This window comes from Cyprinodon tularosa, unplaced genomic scaffold (assembly GCF_016077235.1).
Source record: "Cyprinodon tularosa strain WSP-4 unplaced genomic scaffold, ASM1607723v1 ctg721, whole genome shotgun sequence".
NCBI classification, from domain to species: domain Eukaryota; kingdom Metazoa; phylum Chordata; class Actinopteri; order Cyprinodontiformes; family Cyprinodontidae; genus Cyprinodon; species Cyprinodon tularosa.
This window is the reverse complement of record NW_024039476.1, coordinates 317,991-338,714: the sequence shown is the minus strand read 5'-3', so window position 1 is coordinate 338,714 and position 20,724 is coordinate 317,991. Positions and strand designations below refer to the sequence as shown.

The window sequence follows — 20,724 nt, the reverse complement described above, 5'->3', positions numbered from 1 at the left end:
CTGGACATAAACACATTCTAATAAAATGTGTGTCTTGGTCTGTCCACAGACGCATTTCATTTGGCATCTCTTTTATGTGCTGTGGTTACATGTATACAGAAATGGACACATTTACATGTCACAAGCACAAAAATATGCATAGCCATATAGTGTATAAGCACCTGCCAAGTCTAAGTTCTATTGCCACACAGCCAATTATTTCGTTTATGCAGAAGAAGCTAATTTTTTTTGAGAGGAAGAAACATATCTCATAATTAATTTACCAGATTGATGTTTAAACCAGGTCACCTCCCCCCCCTTGATTTTTATCTATGAGCTTTTTCACCTGGTTCATTCTGCTTTACTTCAGTTGTGTAGGATGCCTTCTTTCTACAGCCTATGGATGTGTTTAGGGTGTAGGTGTAAGTGTGTGGGTGAAAGGCAAGTCACTCAAGCAAAGTTATCACAGCATGAGTCCACCATTAATAAGGAGTGATGCAGAGCTTCCTTTTATTTGGTTAAATATATGTATGCATGTTTCAAACACCTAATGAAAAATTACACTCTCAATCTGTCATAGAGCCAAAAATTAAAATAACATTATATTAACCAGCAGTTAGAACAATAACTGTGCTGTAAAAGTATTTATGCATCACTGTATCCCTGCACTGAAGCTCCCTCTGGCTGTTGCTGTCACAGTCTTGCCATGACTGGCGTTTGCATGGCATGAAATCACAGTTTGGAAAAGCTGCATATGCAGAAGACAAGAGCACCAAAAGCCGTATGTCAATAAACATCCGTATGGTTCAGGAAAAGTACATGTTTGGTACCATTTGCAAAAAAAAATTACAAGAATTACAAGAAAATGGTTTCATCCAACAGGAGAAAAAAAAATTGGCTGAAAAAGGCTTTTTCCTGTTTCTCATGTATCTGCTTCCACATTACAGCACTTTGGATAAACCCTTGAGGAATCCAGGTCACTGGCCAAGATTCTAGACATCATTAGACAGATTTCAAACTGAACACGATACACGGCATAGGCTGGCAGGCATCATCAGCAGACATTTCATATGCAAGGTCATGTTCTATCTGTGATATAAAGGTTTCTAAAAACACCAAAAATATTATTGAAGATGAAGCCTGTATTTTAAATGTGTGTGTCTCCCCCCTGGTTGTGTGGGATAATTGAAGGAAGTATATATGAAAGGGACTTAAAGGATGAATAATTGAAACAGTATTTGTGTGGAAGTAAAATGAGTACATCCCATTGAAACTAAATTAATGGTTCGGATTCAGGCAGCACCTTGCAAGGTTTCTGAAAATGGTTTCTCAATACGAAACTTAAAACAATTGAGTTTTTTGGATTTATGTGATAGAGCAACAAAAAATCAATTATGAAATAATATATCATTCTCTATTTCTTTTATAAATAAAATTTAAAAGGGGTAGCATGACCCTTGGTCAATATTCTATAAAACCAATATTTTGGTTTTATAATCATGCTGTAATCATGCTGTAATTTTGGTTATTCTCCCATCACCTTTGTACTTATATTGAATTGAAGAAAATTGTCTTCTGTGCAAACAAGCTTGATCCTAGTAAGACTGTATGAAGTGTAACATTAAATCTTTTGATGGATTCATAAATGTGTATAGGTCTAGGCTTTGGGTCTCTTTAACTGACATTGGTTTGATCTTGACCATTCTATTGCAGTTTTGGCCATACAAGCTGTAAATTGTGTTTAGAAACACCCTTCCTAATACTACTATATTTTTCAGGGATAGTATCTAGGTGTTACTTTATTGTATGGCTTGTACCGTATCAGTTGGTTGTGCTGTTCTTTGTACATCTCTTTGCAGGTGATGAAGCAGACTGAAAATGTCTTATCATTATCTCCTTTTTATCTCCCCTTTCTTTCATCTTTTGTCCTTTTTTTTCCTGTTTTTCCTTTCCTTTTCTACTTACATTGCAGTGTCCATATAATCTGTAAAACTCCCTGCATAATTATAATAAAGCAATTTATATGCATAAATCAAGCTGAACACTACAGCGATAGCCATAGTGCTCCACTTGTGAAAGTACAATCTGTTGGGCTCTTTTTGGCATCAAGTCAAACATTGCCAGACGGGACACTGTAAAAAAAAGAAAAAGAAAAGAAACACCCCTGTTTAAATAAACTCTAAGCAGCTTCTCTCTCCCTTCTTAAGACAAGCATCCTCACACCTTGATACAGACACAGCAGTGTTTATTATAGAAATGCTGTTGTCAAGGTGAAATGCATTGTTTTTACCACACAAAACATTAAGGCATATAGCCAAAATTCTCCAACTTGGTTGGGTAATTTGTTCCTTTTGATGTATGTGGGTGTACTTTTTCAAACATTGTACAGAGATTATTTCTTATGCCCTTGCCTTATCTCTCACTTTTACTGTATTTTTGCCCTTCTCTGGAAACATGTATCTCATTTCTTCCATTAACATTTTACAAACATGCTCCTTGTGTGGGTTCCTCTTATAAAATCTTGGAGACTGTGGTGTAAAATGATGAAGTGTAAAAAAAACTTGTGCAAGGCTCTGAACAAACATTTTTTGTCATTACTTTACCGTATGGATGGGGTTTTGTCCGTTTATGTTACCATTTGGTTAAGATTTAAGACAACCTCTGGATTTATAAAAGCTTTTTGAGAGTTTCCTTTTATCTACTTCCTTGTCAAATCCCACAAAAGCCCTTTTCTTTTCAGTTTTCAAATGCATAACCCTAAATCTTCAAAGTATGGTCTGTGCTGACTGATGCAAAAGAATTGTATCATAAATAGAAAAAAAAAAAACTGAAATAAAAAAGCTCTCCCTATGTGTTGGCTGCAGGACCACAACTTTTGTTCATTTCATCCTTGAGATTTCCACTATTTACAAAGAGGTGAAAAATGCTAAAAGGGCCATTTGATATACATTTGACAGACGGGTTAAATGTCTTCTTTAATATAATAAGTACTCGAGGTGGTTGAGGGGGGAATGGCATCCCCCTTCTTAAAAAAAAAAACTTAAAAATCATCCCCCTTTCTTCAATGACCACCCCCCCCCCATACCATCCTCTGTGACATTTTATTACTTAATGTGTAAACTTTCAACTATATATTAACAGTAATGGCAACAATATTGCCCTTTCAGCATTTGGTGGGCTGTGGGCTTAGGAGTAGCCTGAGCAAAATAAATAAAATGAAGAAGAAGTGGCCTAGCATGACTATGAAGCTGATCCCAGTGGAAAATATGTCCCTAACTATGTTGGGGCAGAGACAGCCATGCTAGTCCAGGGACTGACTGCAATTCTACTGTAAGGTGCCTTGGTCAAGGTCAATGACCAGCGTACCTGACATGTAACAACCATATCATGAATAGTGCTTTAGGTTAATAGACTATATTAATTAGGCTATGTAAGCTACCTTTTTTGTTTTAAACTAGACTATTGATCATAATCAAATAACATAATAACCTATTCCCTCAACATTCTACATTGTATAAACTTAAATCATACTGTATGTCATAGGTTTCCTGCATGGATCCAGACAGTTAGACTTAAAACAGTATGTTTCTTAGATATCCTTTAATATTTAAAACTAAAATTTACCCATGATTGCTGTCCATCAAATCGGCTCTAGAATAGATTTTGTGTACAAAAAATGGGTCTGTTTCATCCCGCTACCACCTGGTGGAAAATAAGCAATGACAAAAGAGGATTTATCAAAACACTAAAGACCATTTTCCAACTGTCGTTATTGATTTGTGAAATGAGAACAACTATATTTTATTGTTTAGATCTACCCCTCAGTGGATCAGGAACTTTTTATGAATTCTATCAAACTCAAAAGCCCATTTAGACCCACCCAAGAGGCTATTCTTCTGCTTGTCAAACTGCAACTGCTGTTTTAAAAAATGGGAAAGGAACATTGTAAGGCCCAGCACTTAACTAAAGGCTTTAGCATGACAAGAATAAGTATTTTATTGCACAGACATTTTATGAGAGCATCTAGAAGTATGACTGACAGCAGGGATTTTCTCAAGTTCTTGGTTAAGTGAGCAACAGGTGGCTGTATAGAAGTCATGCATAGTGCCTGAAGCAACATTGGAAATGAATGAATTACAGTATCTTTCAATCTTCATAGCCAATCATTCACAACCATATACATTTTAACCTGGGATACTATATGACTGGAATTAAAACACTTCACTTTTGTGGATGTAAAAAACTAAAGTCGACTATTGAAGAATAAAAGTAGCATGTACCTAGATGACATAATAGGATCCAAATATGTTGTTATCTTAGGAAGCAATGTACTAATATGAATACAGTACATGCTTTTAACTTTAGGTGAAATCATCTACATATAATAGCTTTGGTATGCATGCAAGTATTTTTATTTTTTTTTTATGGGGAACTACGTGTTGCTTTAGTGATTTAAGGGTTTCCCTGAAATGAGGCATTACTACAGCCTCCCACAGAGAAGCTGCAGCTCACACTGACTGGTGATGCATGTAGGGACACTACTCATGTCAGGGGAGTATATTTCAAAATAAATGTTCTCCACAAGCAGTCTTGGCTTAAAACCATGGTCTAGACTCTAGACAGAGAAGTAGCAGCTAATACGAGGTAATATTATCTAGACATGCACTCTCTTTTTATGCTTCTAGTTCAGGGTTGCAAGCAGACTTGGTTAAGGGTGTTAATGAAAGCAATATATTCAAAGTATGAAATACAAAATGGAACAACATAGCAGTTGACAATGCAGCAGAGTTGTAGTAGAATAGTAAGTTAGTCATTGCAATATCTTTTCAGCTCCAACCCTTATTATTATTATTTTTTTTCTGAATCCTATAGCCATAAGTACCTCAATTATTCCAAACTACTGTACTCCAAAAAACATTAAATTGTCAAGCTGTGTGGTGGTTGTACAAGTCTTACTAGTCTACCCAATAAATCCACTGTATTGGCCTTATTCAAGTCTAGAATTTAACACTATTAAAACTCTATAAATCACTCTAGTTAGTTTTATCTAAGAATGTTATTTTACAGCTATAAAGTCTATTCAAACTAATGGTACAAATATAGTGGGTAAACACGAAGTTAGAACAACCAGAAATAATCTTTGATGTTTTGCTTTCCAGACATTTTTTTTTATTATTTTTCATTTTGAAACTCACTGTACAGAGTCTGAACATAAATTTTGATGTACAAATCTTGGAACTGCAATGCTTCTTTTAGCACTGTTGCCCTGCAATAATAAGTTCCTGGGTATGAATCCTCACCAAGGGTTATTGTGTGCTTCGTGATTTCTTCCTGCACATTCCTACTTTGGCCTTCTTTTCAAGTAAAAAATATGCATATTTGTTCAACTAGTCTTAGAAAAGATGTGTGGGTACATAACTATTTGTCATTCCACTTGTTTCTTCTGCATTTCTCTAGTTATGCTGCTCTTGTCACAGATATCCTAGTACAGACATCATTACAAAGTCTTAATGTAAGACATCTTTACTAACTTCCAAAGCGGGTATGATAAATTTGTTAGAATATAAATATAAATATAAACCTGGAACTGTCAAGGATTCTATTTCATAATAATGGAAGATGCTTGTTCTCTATACTTGCTGTCTATAATGTAGACAGATAGGCAACTACATGAAAGGAGAACATCCAACCAAATCCAAGGCCAGCTCTTCAGAAATAAAATCTACAAGTTCAGCTAAATACTACTATAATTTTCCACAATCTAGATAATACCTGGAAATACAGGGTTAAAAAGGTCAAATATTTAGCTAATATCCGAAATTGATCGTTGTAGTTGGTTGAGGACCCAAAATGCAGAGATGAGTATTTGTTGATTTAATGGCAAGGAGGAACAAAATCCAGGAACAAAATGCAAAAAAACAAAAACCAGAAGACATCAAGGGAAAACACATATGAGGAGCCAATTAACAACAAACCAGCAAAGAATAACTGATCAGGAGGTGTATATGGGAGACAGAAACAATTATTATCTGATAGGGAGCAGGTGTAGACAGAAGTAACTAGAAGGAGCTAAAGAAAAGGAGACTGGCAGAAGGCAGACACTAATTAGATACAACACAAAATTGAAAAGAAACCAATGAACAAGAAAACACAGAATAAAATAAATCAAAGTGGAACTGAAAACTTAAAAAGAAACTCAAACAAAAGACCACATAGGGCACAACCATAACAGCTATGCATGTCAGGTTTGTCTTTGTAGGAAGTATTTATATGTTAGGACATCATATCACATATATCCACCATATTATAATGCTGGGTGTCTGATTCATTAAAAAAAATATATAAAGTGTAATATGCTTATAACCTAGTATAAGTTGCAGGCTTTTCCCAATTTAAATGAAGTACTTAAATAATTACAGTTTAGAGCCTGGATGTTTAGGGATAGTGCAAACTCAATGCATATGCCATGCTGGATCTTGATGTATGACTTGTCTCCGTTATTGTGTAGGAAAAACTTATGAAACATCCTAGATAGGTGGTCTCTCCATCTCAGGGGATTAAAGAGACACACGCTTTGGTCAACACACACCTTTAGATTGGCAAGCTAACCTAAAATGCATCTTTTTGTTGGAGCAGTTTTTTTTTCATCAGAAATTGGAAAATCTCACCCTTTCATTGTTTTGAATCAAAGCATAATATTGGCAAAAATATTGGTTTTCTGGCAGAAAACATCTTGGCTTCTGTTATGTGAGTTTGGAAAATGCTTCAAGGCCTTTAAGAGACAAAAACTCTTGAAAAAGTACAGATACCACTTGCATGCATTATTAGATATTTCTTTTCATCTCAGTACTTGGATCTTTGGCCTAAATCTAATGAGTCCCTGCTCCACTAATCAGCAAAGCTACCCTTTTCCAAATATATTTTAGGGCCAAACCTAAATGCATGGGCTTAACAAATGTTCAGTGGCTCATTCTAAAAACCTCATCCACACCAACAAAGCCAGAGCAAACCACATAGCACTTATGGGGTATTAAAGTCTTAGCAATGTCTCCTGATACCTCCACTATAGGCCACTTAATACAAGGAGACTTCATGTTGAGCTAAACAGTTCAGGGGGAGCTATCTCATAGAATCAGTGTGCACACAAGCCTTTCCTCACGACACAGCTCAAGTTTTCATATAAAACAAACTGCTGAGAAAAAAAAATATTATAACTGACCTTTGGGTCAGTATGCACAGGCTGCCGAATTTCAAGATTTCACTTGTTTCCTGAACAACTGTATTTACCTCCAAAGCTTAGGGTGACAATAAATGCCTTTGAAACACCAGTTGACTTGTAATTAAGAGGAATTACATTTATGAGCTTTTGATTTACACTGTAAATAATATCCGTAGAATTAACAGTAAATTCCTGTAAAATCATGACATAAAAAAACTGTAGATGCAAAAACAATGAAGCATTGTGTAATTTACAATGATAAACTGTAAAACTCCTAACCAAATAAAACTGTTCATTTTACAGTATGAATATGTTGAATAGATCAGAATTTTTTGTATAATTAGCAAATTAATGTAATTTAAACACAAATTAACTGTAATGTCAAAAAAAAAGTCATACAGTTAAAATTACATCATTGCCCTGTTAAATAAAAGTCAGTGGCCTAGGCCCTTTGGCACATTTCATAAAACGAGTTGTTGCCTCGGCAACCGCCCGAGCCGCTTGTCGCTTGGACTGCCGTTACCAATCAGCTACCTCTGGAATCCCACAGTCAGAGAGCACTGAGTCCATTAATGGTACTCATCATAAGGGGTCTTTGGGCTGCGCTTCGACTGATCCCTAACCTAATTTTGTTTACCATTTCGTAAAACTCTAAACCAAATAAAACTGTTAATGTGTTGAAAAGACAATACTTTTTTTTTTTGAATAAATTAGGAAAGGGAAGCTTTATGTAGGTCTAGTTAACACGGGATGCCTATCCATGATATTTGAATGGAAAACACAGCTGAATCAAACCATGGCCATCTGGAAGAGGACTTATTGAATTGATTCGCTGCTCTACATATATTGGAATTTTTCATGGAACCAATCATTGGTAAGTAAACAATTCTATTTTCTGTTTATTCCTGCTATGTAGGTTAGTTTATTTTACAAATACTTTGTTCTTTGCAGGAGAATATCAAATTATTTTGGTTCAATGTTAGCTCCGCCCATTCACAGGCTGTATTTGCGCATCAGCGTCAGCGTCCCACGCAGTGGCTACTAGCTAGGTTGGTAACACGTGCGTGTTCGGCTCTGTGGCAGTGGCACTTAACAGACACCAAGTTTGAGTAAGTAATGTCTCTGGTTCTAGCATCAGGTTAAGTCAAAAGACAATTTTGTGAAACAAAACAGCGCGTTTTTATAGATTTCAATGGCTGATAGGCGAACTTCACATTGCTACTGGCTGCTAGCAGCTAATAGCTATTTTGCCTGTTTCAAGCTCCCCACGCCATGATTCAGTAAGTAATGTCTCTGGTTCTAGCATCAGGTTAAATCAAAAGACAATTTTGTGAAACAAAACGGCGCGTTTTTATTGATTTCACTGGCTGATAGGCGAACTTCACGTTGCTACTGGCTGCTAGCAGCTAATAGCTATTTAGCCTGTTTCAAGCTCCCCACGACATGATTCATTGTCATTTTTGCGGGAGAACATTGCACACGTTAAAAGGTTCTGTGTTGCATTGTAGGGTTGTGATGTTCCATTATGTGGAGGACACTTGCCTGGCTAGAGAAGTGGACATGAACAGAGTGCCCTTGACTCCCACCATTGTTGTATGTGGTAAGTTACCCTCACTCACAAATATATCCCAAATTTCTTCATTTCTAATTTAAATTATGTTCATGCATCATCTGTAATTGTTTTTGTCTCAGCTGTTAATTTCAAATACCCCCACTCATTCTCTCACACACTCACTCACACATTCACATGAACACTCTCACACACACACACACACACCTGCCTTCCAAAGACTGAACACATGCTCTCTCATTCACACACTGACCTCTATCTCTTAATTGTTTCAGTTTTTTTCAGATGTTTTTTTTTTCATTTGCATACATATAGTACACACACCTGTTTTTACACTTGAGCTACGAGTCACCCCTTGCTCACACTGGCTCCGGTGCAGTTACCGAGCCGACGGAGACCGCAACTCCCGCACACCCCCTCTCACACCGCCCTTTTGACTGCGGTGCGGCTCTGCGGCTCCGGCAACAGGTCCGGAGATTTAACAGAAGTTCACTTGAGTTCACGTAACTTCACGCGATAACACGGCCCAAATAAAGGATTTTTGCGAGAGCTTGTTGCGGAGGGCTCCGGCACGCCGCAAGGATAGCTTTCTTGCGGAATTTTCTGCAGCGCCGGAGTGTCTCGGTAACCGCAGCCGGACAGCTCAGCAGCCGGTGAGAGAGGTTTACGTCTTTTTAATGACTTGGAATCACTGCGGCGCCGCACCCACCGCACCGCAACGGTAAGACCGGAGTCGGTGTGAGCCTGGGGTTACTGACATGTTAAAATGTTACCTAAATTGGTGACCAAAGTCTGACCATGCTGAGCATGAATCAGAATGTTAACACTGAACATTTTGGGTTGCACTACATGTTTCAGGTAGTCAATGTATTTCCGTACATTGAAAATGCAATGGAAACGTATTACAGGAACATGACTCTCCATGAACTAGGGGAAGATGCAATGCAATTTGCAATGTTTGGAAATACACTGACTACCTGAAACATGTAGTGCAAAATTTTCAATGTAAACATTCTGATTCATGTTAAGCATGATGAGACCTTTAATAATATATATATATTTTTAAAGTTGCATTATGTGGGGGGTACACGGTTGGCCCCTTAGCTCCCCGCCTACCAGTTAAACTTTAATTAATGGAAAACTGTAACCCATATTCTCACCTTTTTTGTCTTTTCCTTTGTACTGATTTGACTGGTTGAGATGGTTGTATCATTTATAGTGGTATATGTGTTTCTTCTCTCTTCTGTTAACCTAGATGTTTCTTCTCTATTAATCCGGAGAAGGGGACGAAAGTGGAACAAACAAAAACAAAATGGCTCCATGTGAATCCAAGAGTCCTTACTTTGATTCAGGACTTCTCAGACCATGAATGGCAAGCTATTTAAAAAGGTATGTGTGCTAGTGCTAATGCTACTGCTGTCCTTGATTATTGACTGACTTTACTAATGAAACTAATGGAGATTATGTATTTCTTTCTCTTCTCTATTCCATTAGTTGTTCCTTCAAGTGACTGCAACAGTGAACACCCATATGTTTCTCTAGATGTTCTTCTAGAAGCAATGCAGTTGCATGTTAATCTAAGCTTCTGTAACTTGGTTCATGACCTTTTCAACCATGAATGGCGAGCTGTTTGAAAAGGTACAGTACAGGCCAAAAGTTTGGACACACCTTCTCAATCAATGTTTCCTTTATTACCATGTCTATTTCCATTGTAGATTCTCGTTGAAGGCATCAAAACTATGAATGAACACGTGGGAATTATGTTCAATGCATCCAGAGAGTATTCACACCCCTCTCAATGTTTCAGCATTTGTTGCATTGCAGTCATGTCCTTCAGTCAAATAAGTTTATTTTTTCTCCCTGATCTAGGATCCGTGCCCCATAATGACAGCAAAATACAGAATTGTTGAAGTTTTGGCAAATCGTTAAAAAAACTGAAATATCCACATGGGCATAAGTATTCACACCCTAGCTGTCATGGATCACTGAGTCTAGATCAAGGAGAAAAAAATAAACTTATTTGACTGAAGGAGATGACTGCAATGCAACAAATTGTGAAACATTGAGAGGGGTGTGAATACTTTCTGGATGCATTGAACATAATTCCCACGTGTTCAGTGTACGTGTGCTAATGCTAATGTTGTCCTTGATTATTGACTGACTTTACTAATGAAACTAATGGAGATTATGTATTTCTTTCTCTTCTCTATTCCATTAGTTGTTCAAGTCACCGCGACAGTGAACACCCATATGTTTCTCTAGATGTTCTTCTAGAAGCAATGCAGTTGCATGTTAATCAAGCCTTTACCGTGATTCTCAAGCTCTCCATGAATGGCGAGCTGTTTAAAAAGGTGTGTGTGCTAGTGCTACTGTTATCTTTGATTATTGCTGACTTTGCTAATGAAACTAGTGGAGATTATTGTTTGTTTCTCTTCTCTATTCCCCTAGGTGTTCCTTCAAAGTGATGGAGCCGATGAACACCTATATCACCTTTTTTCGTGGCTCTATATTAACAAGGTTCACATTTATTCACTCACAATCCCTCTCTCTCACAAACACAAGTGCGACCACACACACACACACACACACACTAATGATCTCTTTCTCATTATTTTTTCAACAATAAATTTGCATTATTGTGAATTGTATATTGTCTGACGAGTGGTTTGTTACAGCCTGACTTTTCATTTAGAAGTAATTTGAAGCAATGTAGATAGTAAGACTGTAATATATATATATATCCTGTTGTTTTTCCAGAATGATTTTGTTAAAAATACAGTACAAATGTAAACATCTTTAAAAAGAAATGTTGTTTTTACGGAAAAAAACTGGCAGCTGTGGTTGCCAGAATAACCCCGTTAAAAATACAGTACAAATGTAAACAACATTACAAAACAACTTGTAAATTTCACGTCCTAAAACTGCTTATTGTACATTGAATAACTGCAAAATGTACATTTTGTCATAATTTATTGTACATTAAATCCCAGTAAAATGTACAAGTTGTTCCGTAATGTTAACAGTTTTGTTGTATTTTCTACGGGATTATTCTGGCAACCACAGCTGCCAGTTTTTTACCGTAAAAACAACGGATTTTTTTTTACAGTGTATAATGATTTTGTAGTTGTTTCTTACTTCCTCCTGACTTTCTTCCTTATGCCAACATTTAACATACGGATCACTAATGAGCACCATAGACTGTCATGCATATAAGTGTGAATACATTGGAAAGGGTTGCATTCCACGGTATTATATGCCTCTTAGAGCAAGATTCTCCACCGGCAGAGTAGGCGGAAGAAATTGAAGAAGGAATAATTACAACAATCACTACTTTTATTTTATCTCTGCCTGGCACAAATACAGTGCACTCGCATATGTGCACAAAGAATATAATAGCAAGGGGAAGGTCGAAAAAACTGTTGGCACTAATCACAGTTCTGCCAATGAAATAGGTGCCATAAAAGCAGGAACCATGGCATAATATATGCTACACTTTGTGCCAGAACTGTCAAAGATACACACATAAGCACACACCCTCTCCCACACACACAGAAAGACTGTGTTTAATCCTCACTATGGTACAAAGAAACAATAGTGTATCTAAAGCTGGCAAGGAGCTTAAGAAGAAAAATCAGGCGCAATATGTGTAAAAGATAAGTCTGATAAGACCTTATTTTAAGATCATACCATATGCTGCCTTTATAGCATTTCTAGCAAGAGTTTTTTTTAGAAGGCATATGCCGAACATTAAAAATTAACTTGAAACTGTGGAAAAGTTTGATGAAAACCTTAAAATAAGTTTGTAGTATCACAACGCTATGCTCAGTTTTCAGGAAAAATATAAAACCATACCTAGTGACTAATTTTAATTTCTTACAGCACACATTGATAGTAAAAATATGAGTTTATTTAAACGACTTTTGCATAGTTTTACAAGAACAACCAAAAAGCTTGTGCTTTGTCTTTTATTTAAAATTCACCCTCAATTATAGAATAACATTGGTGTAAACAAATCATGTTTAAGAAAACTTTCTTGTCAGCTAAAGTACAAATATGCATATATAGTGTATACCCTACCTTTTTTTATTTTCTGCTTTCTCCCCCCTCCTCAGTGATGTTTACACAGCTCTGTGACTTTGCTTTTCTGTGTCCTTTCTGGAAAATCCCGGGACGCAGATTTTCCCAAGTCTGACAGGTGAGCTCGCACTAGAAAGATTTCAAGAGATGTTGCAGATCTTGTACTTTGTGCAGCTCCTCCTTAGTTGTGCCACGTGGTTCACATCAGACACATCTAGACATAGAAATATGAAAAAAATTGAGATATATATTTAATACAATTTTAATTTTTGTAACACTTAAACGCAGCAAGAGACTACACAAGTCTTATTCTTGAGAACTTCTTTTATGTTTCCTGTTGTGCGGTTCCATCAGGTTTAAGTTTGCCCTTTTCATTAAATTTGTTCTAATTTCAGCAAGAAATTTTCGTTTTTGTAAAATCTCAATTTTTTTCTAAAGCTACTTAAGTAACAGAATCTGAAATTTCCATTGCACTGTAAATAATTTTATAAATATTGGTGTTTATCCTGTGTTAATTACAAACTCAATTAAAATATATCCTACTGCACATATTGAATATATAGGTCAGTAAAGTAGAACAGACATAAAAATATGATACAAAGCAAAACTGCAATTAAAAGGATGCTGGATTCTTTTATGGGTAAAGACTAAAGATATGTAACAGTCAGTCTAATTTAATACAAAAGTTAGTTTGTATTAAGTTAATTGGATTAATGTGTCTTTTCCTTCTGTTTGCTTTTCCTGCTACACATTTATCCACACTTCTGCCAACATGTTTAATTAAATTACCACCAAGAGGGCAGAAAACCAGAATAAGAATGATGACAATTACAGCTGATGATGCATCAGAAGTCAACAAGGTGGCAGATGGCTTCACTGCCAGTGGTACTGTATAAAATGAGGCGCTACCTATCTTCTGTTTCAATCACAGTGCATAAGACCTGTCTCCAAACACCTCCGGCCATCAGCACACAACACATCTGCTATCTATGAACAATTCCTGCAAATAACTGTCAGAGAAAATGACACACACAGTCCACTTCTTTGTCAGGCTATCTCTCCGAGGCTCGCTCTTTTAGTTATTTTTCTCTGGATCTGTCTCTTTCTGTCCTTTTCCCTATCCCATCAGCACCTTCACCCGCTCTGAGCACACAGAGTCTAAATCAGTTAGGAGAAGCCTACCCAGCAGCCTCAAAATGACTCAAACATGCATTTTCAGTATGGGCAATAATCTTAAATTGATCCCAGTTCTTTTTAATGTTATAAATTTACTTATGTTTGAATTTCATGATGGACTTAGACTTGGACAACTTTCATTTTGTATACACAGAGTCTATACAAAACTAAATTTCATATTGTACAGCTTTCGTGATATTGCCATTTCTTAAAGTGCTGCGTTGATCAAATGTAAACAGTGGGGGAGAAAAAAACATGGTGCAACAAACGCACTGAAATGGAAGTTCAGAGCATTAAATATATGTGGTGCAAATATGCAGTGTTTTGGTTTGGTGTTGTCAGTGTGATGCAGAGCCTGTGACATGACTGAGAGTTTTCTCAACAGTTCAGCTGTCTGTTGGCAGTGGGGAAGTAGCTGTTTCAGAATCTGCTAGACCTGCATCGAATGCTGGGAAGTCTCTTCCTGGAGGGCAGCAGGGAGAACAGTCCGTGGTGGGGTTTTGAGGGGTCATTGATGATGTTATGGACTGAAGACACTCAGCGTTGGGTTGAAATGTCTTTTATGGAGGGAAGAGGAACCCTGATGATCCTCTCCTCACCACGCTTCTCACTCTCTTCCAGTCTGAGGCGCTGCAGCCTCCACACCACATAGTGAGACAGCTGGTCAGAACCCTTTCTATTGTGCTTCTGTAGAAAGTTGTTAGGATGGGTGGGGGCAGGTGGGCGCTCCTCATCATCGGTAGGAAGTACATGTGCTTTTGTGCGATCCAGCAATAATACACTCAACAATATAGAAAGGGGTTTTTCTTTATTTACATAAAAGTATAGTCATTAATAGATGGAAACTGTTTTGGACTTGCTCCTCAGCCCTCACTCAACACTTTAAATAGCCAAATGCTACATGATGCACATTAAAAGTTCCAAAACATACTGTTATTGTTACCTATCATACAACATCATTCAGACATATGCTGGAGTTTTTAATAAAATGGGGTTTTGTCCACTATTTTTATTTCTGCCAAGAAAGTTAGGCTTGTTAGTTTTGAACAGACTTTCCAGGTTTGATTTTCTTTTCTCACCATTTGCCGAAACCCTCATTAAGGAGTGTAAAACTTGTAATATGAACCTAGGTTTGGAACAGGATACAGTGATTTGTCTTTGTGACACACTGGTGGATGGAGATGTGCAGTGATGGACTTCTTTTGTTGCTGAGTTGACACATGCCCATCTTCTCGTCTCTCTACCCTCTAGTCTAGAAACAAACACCCTTACTCACAGTGAGATGAAGTCAGTAGTTTCCAAGGGCCCTTTCTGAATGTCTAGGTCACATAATCGGGTTACATTATCAAGAGCTATTCTGTAGGTAGAAACAGGATCGCTATAGACCTCCTAGTATGGTCTCAATTATATATATTATGTCAGAATGCAAAAGTAACTTTTTTTTGTAAATAATGCCTTATAAAGACTATTTCTATGTTCTATGTTATGATGTTAGCTGATTTCTAAAGTGGCATCACAGTTCTGAGTAGGGCTAAACAGTACTACAAAATCATGTCATGGCAACACAATCATGGGAATCATTTTACATAGTCTGCTATTCTTCAGTTGCGCTTCTCTGTGTGCAAATTTCAGCATTTTAGATTATATTTTCAGCTGTGGGACATTACTGCTGTAAACTCCACCCCACAGGCTAAAGAAGGTCATTGGCAAGCAAAGTGTAAAGTTATGGCTCTTGGAATATATTTAAATAAAATAGCCACAATCTTAACCTATTTACATGATTAAAATAGCACATACTGATATTGAAATAAAGATCTAGATTAGTAAATTGATAGGTCTAAGCACAGAGTATCATTTTCAGAAAATTCTTAGATTAGTCTTAAAGTGGGGAGTGTTGGCCTAGTGCTTAGAGCAGTGCACTTGTGCTCTGAGAAGGTTGCAAGTACCCCGTTCAATCCCCACAACCTCCACTCTGGGTTCCTGAGCAAAACACTTAACCCCTGAATGATCCCCGGGTGCTATGCAATAGCAGCCCACTGCTCGCCAAGGGGATGGGTCAAAATGCAGATAACAAATTTCCCCATTGTGTTACAATAAAGGGATTAACATTACACAAGTCAATCTTAGGATAGTTTCTTTTTTTTTCTCTTTTTTTGCTTTCCAGACAAAAAGTTGAGAAATATTAACTGTATTAGTGTTCCAGCTAAGAAATCTTACTAAAATCTTAAAAAGTCAGAGGTTTTCACAAATCCTAATTTAGGAAACGATGATTGCTGTTTTGTAGCCAAAGATATCCCTTACACTTATCTACAAATGTGAATTGTTGAACAAGGAATCTCTCCTCCAACACTCAACTAAAAACACTCAAGACTTTACCCCAAAGTGACACTTTGACTTTTATGGATTAAAGAAAATATATTTTAGGCTTTAAAGAACTACCAATCAAATGTTTTTTTAACAGTCAACAAAACAATATGCCAGACAGTAGTTTATTTACGTAGTTAGAAAAGGAAAGTTATCCTTGAAATCTTTTTTAGTTGAATAACATATTAATTTTTATGACATGGTGAAGAATGAAGTGATAAATAGGCAGTTGTAACATAAAGCACAAAGAGTGTTTCCCCCAGTTATTAATAGCAAGAGCCATACGCTGTGCTTTAATTTGTCCTGTTAGCGTCTAGAGTTTAATTATTAAAAGCTGCAATTATCCTGCCAGTCATTACTTATATTCACTAAATAAGGTCAGGTAGAAAAAGTGTTATATAGTTTTAACATTGTGGATTTTTTTACTTATTACATTTGCCAAGAATATTAAAGTAAGGGGGTGACAATGATTTCATTCTTTATACTGTACGTACTTGAGCTTGTGAGTTAAAAAGTGTAACAAAAAAAAAGAAATTTAAAAGGTAATACTAGAAAATTCTGAAGAAAATTTTGGAGATGCCTGCCACTTGGTACCTAATTCTTGGACTGGTACTTAAGACTATATAGGGTTAGTTGGGTTAAGCTCATATAAGGTAAGAGCATAAAACCTTGTGGCAACGTATTTGACCAACCTTGTGTCAACTGGCCACTTAAGTCCCCAAGCCTGGTGGTGAGTGATTGAGTGAAAAATTTATGCTTTTATTTTGTAGGATACTTTATGTCTTATTTTGAAAGTCTGGCATAGTGGTGTGTTAAGTTTAAGGTTAGACCCAGCAATGTTATGTAATTAATTTTAAATTCTTAAATCACACTATAACCCTTTTATCAGGTTACTTACATTTAGTTTTTACTATTGAACAGGGGTGACTTTATTTTGAAAACGTTCAGTAGGACCTGTCCTGACAAGGCTTTTTTAGTCTAAGTTTTGAAAATGATTGAGTTTGTGTCAATATGCTTCAACACACTGCCGTGTACAATGTTGAGGCTTTTATTTGTAGAGTACCCAATGTCTTATTTTAAAAGTCTAGCAGGGTTGATGGTTAAGGATAGGGTCAGACCCAGCAGAGACATGGAATCCATTTCTAATTGTTCAGTCACTCCTTTTCACTGTTATTAGGTGAATAGAAGCTTTATTAAAGTTGAAATGGGAGCCTTTTACTTTTAAATCCAACTATCCAGTGTTAACGTCCTTGAACTAAACTCTCACAGGTGTTAGAATAAGGTAGATCATACATCCATCCATGTCAGTACGTCATTTGGGAAAATATTTTGAGAGATTGGAAAAATAGTTTGCCACACCTGCATTTCTGCTGGCTGCCTCATCTAATTCAAATCAAAATCCCTCCAGATTAATTGACCTTTGCACAGTCTGAATGGGTTTTAAGGATAACCACATATATGACAGTAATGATAAAATCAGTGTGAGAAAGCAGAGGCTCCTGTCTACAAACTGATCAAAAATTAAGGTAGGAGTGTAGCAAAAAATCTTTAGGCATGACTTCTCATCAGAAATCTTTCCCTTTCTCCTTTGTCGTGATCTAATACTCTCTGGATCTGTTTTTTTTTCTTCTCAAACCTTGTGCTTAACGTATGATTTTGGAAAATCAAAGCGCTTATGGATATACAGTTTTCAGTTTTGAGAAGATTAAGGATTTGTCTTCAGAGCTTTAAACTGTTTTTAAATGAACTTATGACCACACATTGAAGCCTCAAATATATTGGATTTTTATGTCCTCTTTCTCCGCATTTATTACTAATGGATTTTTGGGGCATGGTTTTTCTCAAATTACGTTGCTGTAATAATTCAAAACACCAATGAAAGTAATTGCACCCATCTGGAGACAGTGCCGGACTTTTCTATACCTTTACATCAGGCCGCATTAATGTTGATGGAATAAGAATAAATAGTTTGCTTTATATACAGAATGATAATAGGTGTCACCATGCAATACATGGGGCCTAAGATTTACAGTCTATAAAGTGTACATGTTGAATTAGAATCAGGGTAATATCTTACCATCTATCTCTGGAGGTATATGAAGAAGATATGCCTAATTTTCAAAGAACCTCAAACCTGTTACCATGTATCTATAATGTGTTGGTTGATGGGGATGTGAGAGATTACAAATTTAACAAAAGTAAAATGCACCAAAGATATCTGATATTTGTTGTACATTTTATTAAAAAAATATCATTATCAGAATTTTAAACAAAGTAAAAAAAAAAAAATGATTGAACTTACGCTTTAGACTATATGCAAATATTTTTTTTACAGAGAAGCCAGATGCAATCCATTGCTCAAGACTACAAGGACATTAAGTGGCATTGAGATAGAAATAAAGAAATCTATGAACTTCCTTTGTCGTTATTTTCATTTGCATTTACAGCTCACAAATGAGCAAATGAGGTGGGTAGAACACTCCAAAATTATACATAATTAAGAGTATTTTTACTCATGTCAGAGTAAAAAGAAGCCATTCAAGAAATTATTCAAGTAAGAGTAAAAAATGTTTAGTAAAAGGGAACTCATGTAATGAGTAACTCATCATAACATGTGATTTACTATTTAAAATTAAGAACTGTGTAAATTACGTTCAGTTATAATATTACATGTCTTGCTTTATGCTAGCTTGACCTCCAAATGCCTCAGTAGGTTCACTAGATATGGATTAAACGTGTACAATAAACCCACTCAGTAAAACTACTTACCGTAAGTAACTGTAAATAAGTAATAGTAACTAGTTACTATCCACCACTGCAAATGAGCACATTACACACCACAGGTAATTCATTAAATTGACACAAAAATACAACAAATACCATCTTATACAATAGAGGAAAGGTCTGCCATTTTTGTCTAAGTAGACAAGGAAACCATGTTAAAGGTTTGAAAAACACCTGAGAGTTCAAAATATGTGCGAATTAAAAAATATACATAACCAGTAACCAGCTTACATCAACATCAGTCTTATTAGCTAATATGAACTTAAAGATTAGTTTAAATATCTTGGAATAGATGACATGAAATCGTTCCCCTCAACGCAAACTTTTTGGAGCCACAAACAACCAATTTTGTTTCAATTTTACAGCCTTCTTGTCAGCAGAAGTGGTAGAGTTCATATGAATAACAACATAACCCCATAAATCTTTAATAAGGTTGAGGTCAAAGCCATTTCAGAAGCTTCACATTTTATTTTAAACTGCAAAACCAGTTTTGACTTTTGTTTGAGATCATTACCTTGTCATAACATCCAATAACATCAATATTTCAGCTACTTATCAACCACTAAGACTCTAAACAAAAGGAACCCACAAATGATATGTCCCCCTTAATGCTTGGCAGGTGATACCGTACAGTACATAGGATTTCCAAACATCCTACTAAGCATTGAGGCCAAATAGCAAAATCAAACAAAAAAGAAAAAAAAAACTACAAACAAAGTAGTTTTCCAGGAACCAGAGTTAGTTATCTGGGCAATAAACTTTCAAACTTAAACAGATATTAACATCATTCAAATCTAGAGTTGTTTTGGTAGCATCAAAACATCAGCTTTTACAGTGCAAAAACATCTAGAAATAAGTAAAAATGAGCAGGTAAATAAGATGATCTGCTAATGGAATTAGTATGTTTACTCCTACAATAAGATAATTAGATAATAAACACTTGAAGTAAAAAAAAGCTATTGTTTTTTTTCTTATTTTAAATGTAAATTGTCTTTTTCCATTGGCAAAGTGTCTCACTTACCTCCTCAATTCAAGAACAAATGCACTTAATTCGAGCAAAAATGACTTATTTAGATTTCCATTTTTTGCAGTGTAGCTCATTAGACAGTTGCTATACAGCTCTTGCAGCCACTGTTTAAAAAATGTAATGACAATGGTGTAAATACGAACTTTACAGAAAACACTATTGGAGTATGCCAAAGCTGGTGATATTCCTTTAATTTACCTACAAATAACATAAATTCTTTCTGCAATGTTACCACTATTCTAACTGGTAATCTGTCTTTCCTTTAGGGTGTATATGACCTCAATGCAGGAATGAAGACTGCATCAGGCTTCCAGCCAGTAAAGAACCAGAAGGAGGAAAGTGATGCTGTGTTGAGAGACAGACCCCAAAAAAACATTGATATCAAAACTGGTGTTGACCTATTTTTTATAGCTTATTATAGATGGAGTAGGAAAATTTTAAGATCGCTCAGATGAGGTTCTGAAGTGATATTTCCACTGTCAAACACTTCTAACAATATTTCTACATTTAAATAACATGCAAAATAAT

The 20,724-nt window shown here is 36.1% G+C and overlaps 1 protein-coding gene and 1 long non-coding RNA gene across 3 annotated transcripts in view; one reads left to right on the top strand and one right to left on the bottom strand.

Moving 5' to 3' along the window:
• The window catches only part of LOC119772649 (protein phosphatase 1 regulatory subunit 29), a 106,725-nt gene that overhangs the window by 67,110 nt on the left and 18,891 nt on the right, over window positions 1-20,724 (bottom strand). The window lies entirely within an intron of this gene.
• On the top strand, window positions 8,160-11,416 carry LOC119772650. Of its 2 annotated transcripts, XR_005279291.1 has the most exons (7): window positions 8,202-8,307; window positions 8,402-8,478; window positions 8,707-8,798; window positions 10,024-10,157; window positions 10,263-10,406; window positions 10,987-11,119; window positions 11,217-11,416. It is a non-coding gene; the product is annotated as an uncharacterized LOC119772650 (long non-coding RNA). The 2 variants fall into 2 exon arrangements; XR_005279290.1 differs by lacking the exon at window positions 8,402-8,478 and having other exon boundaries at window positions 8,160-8,307.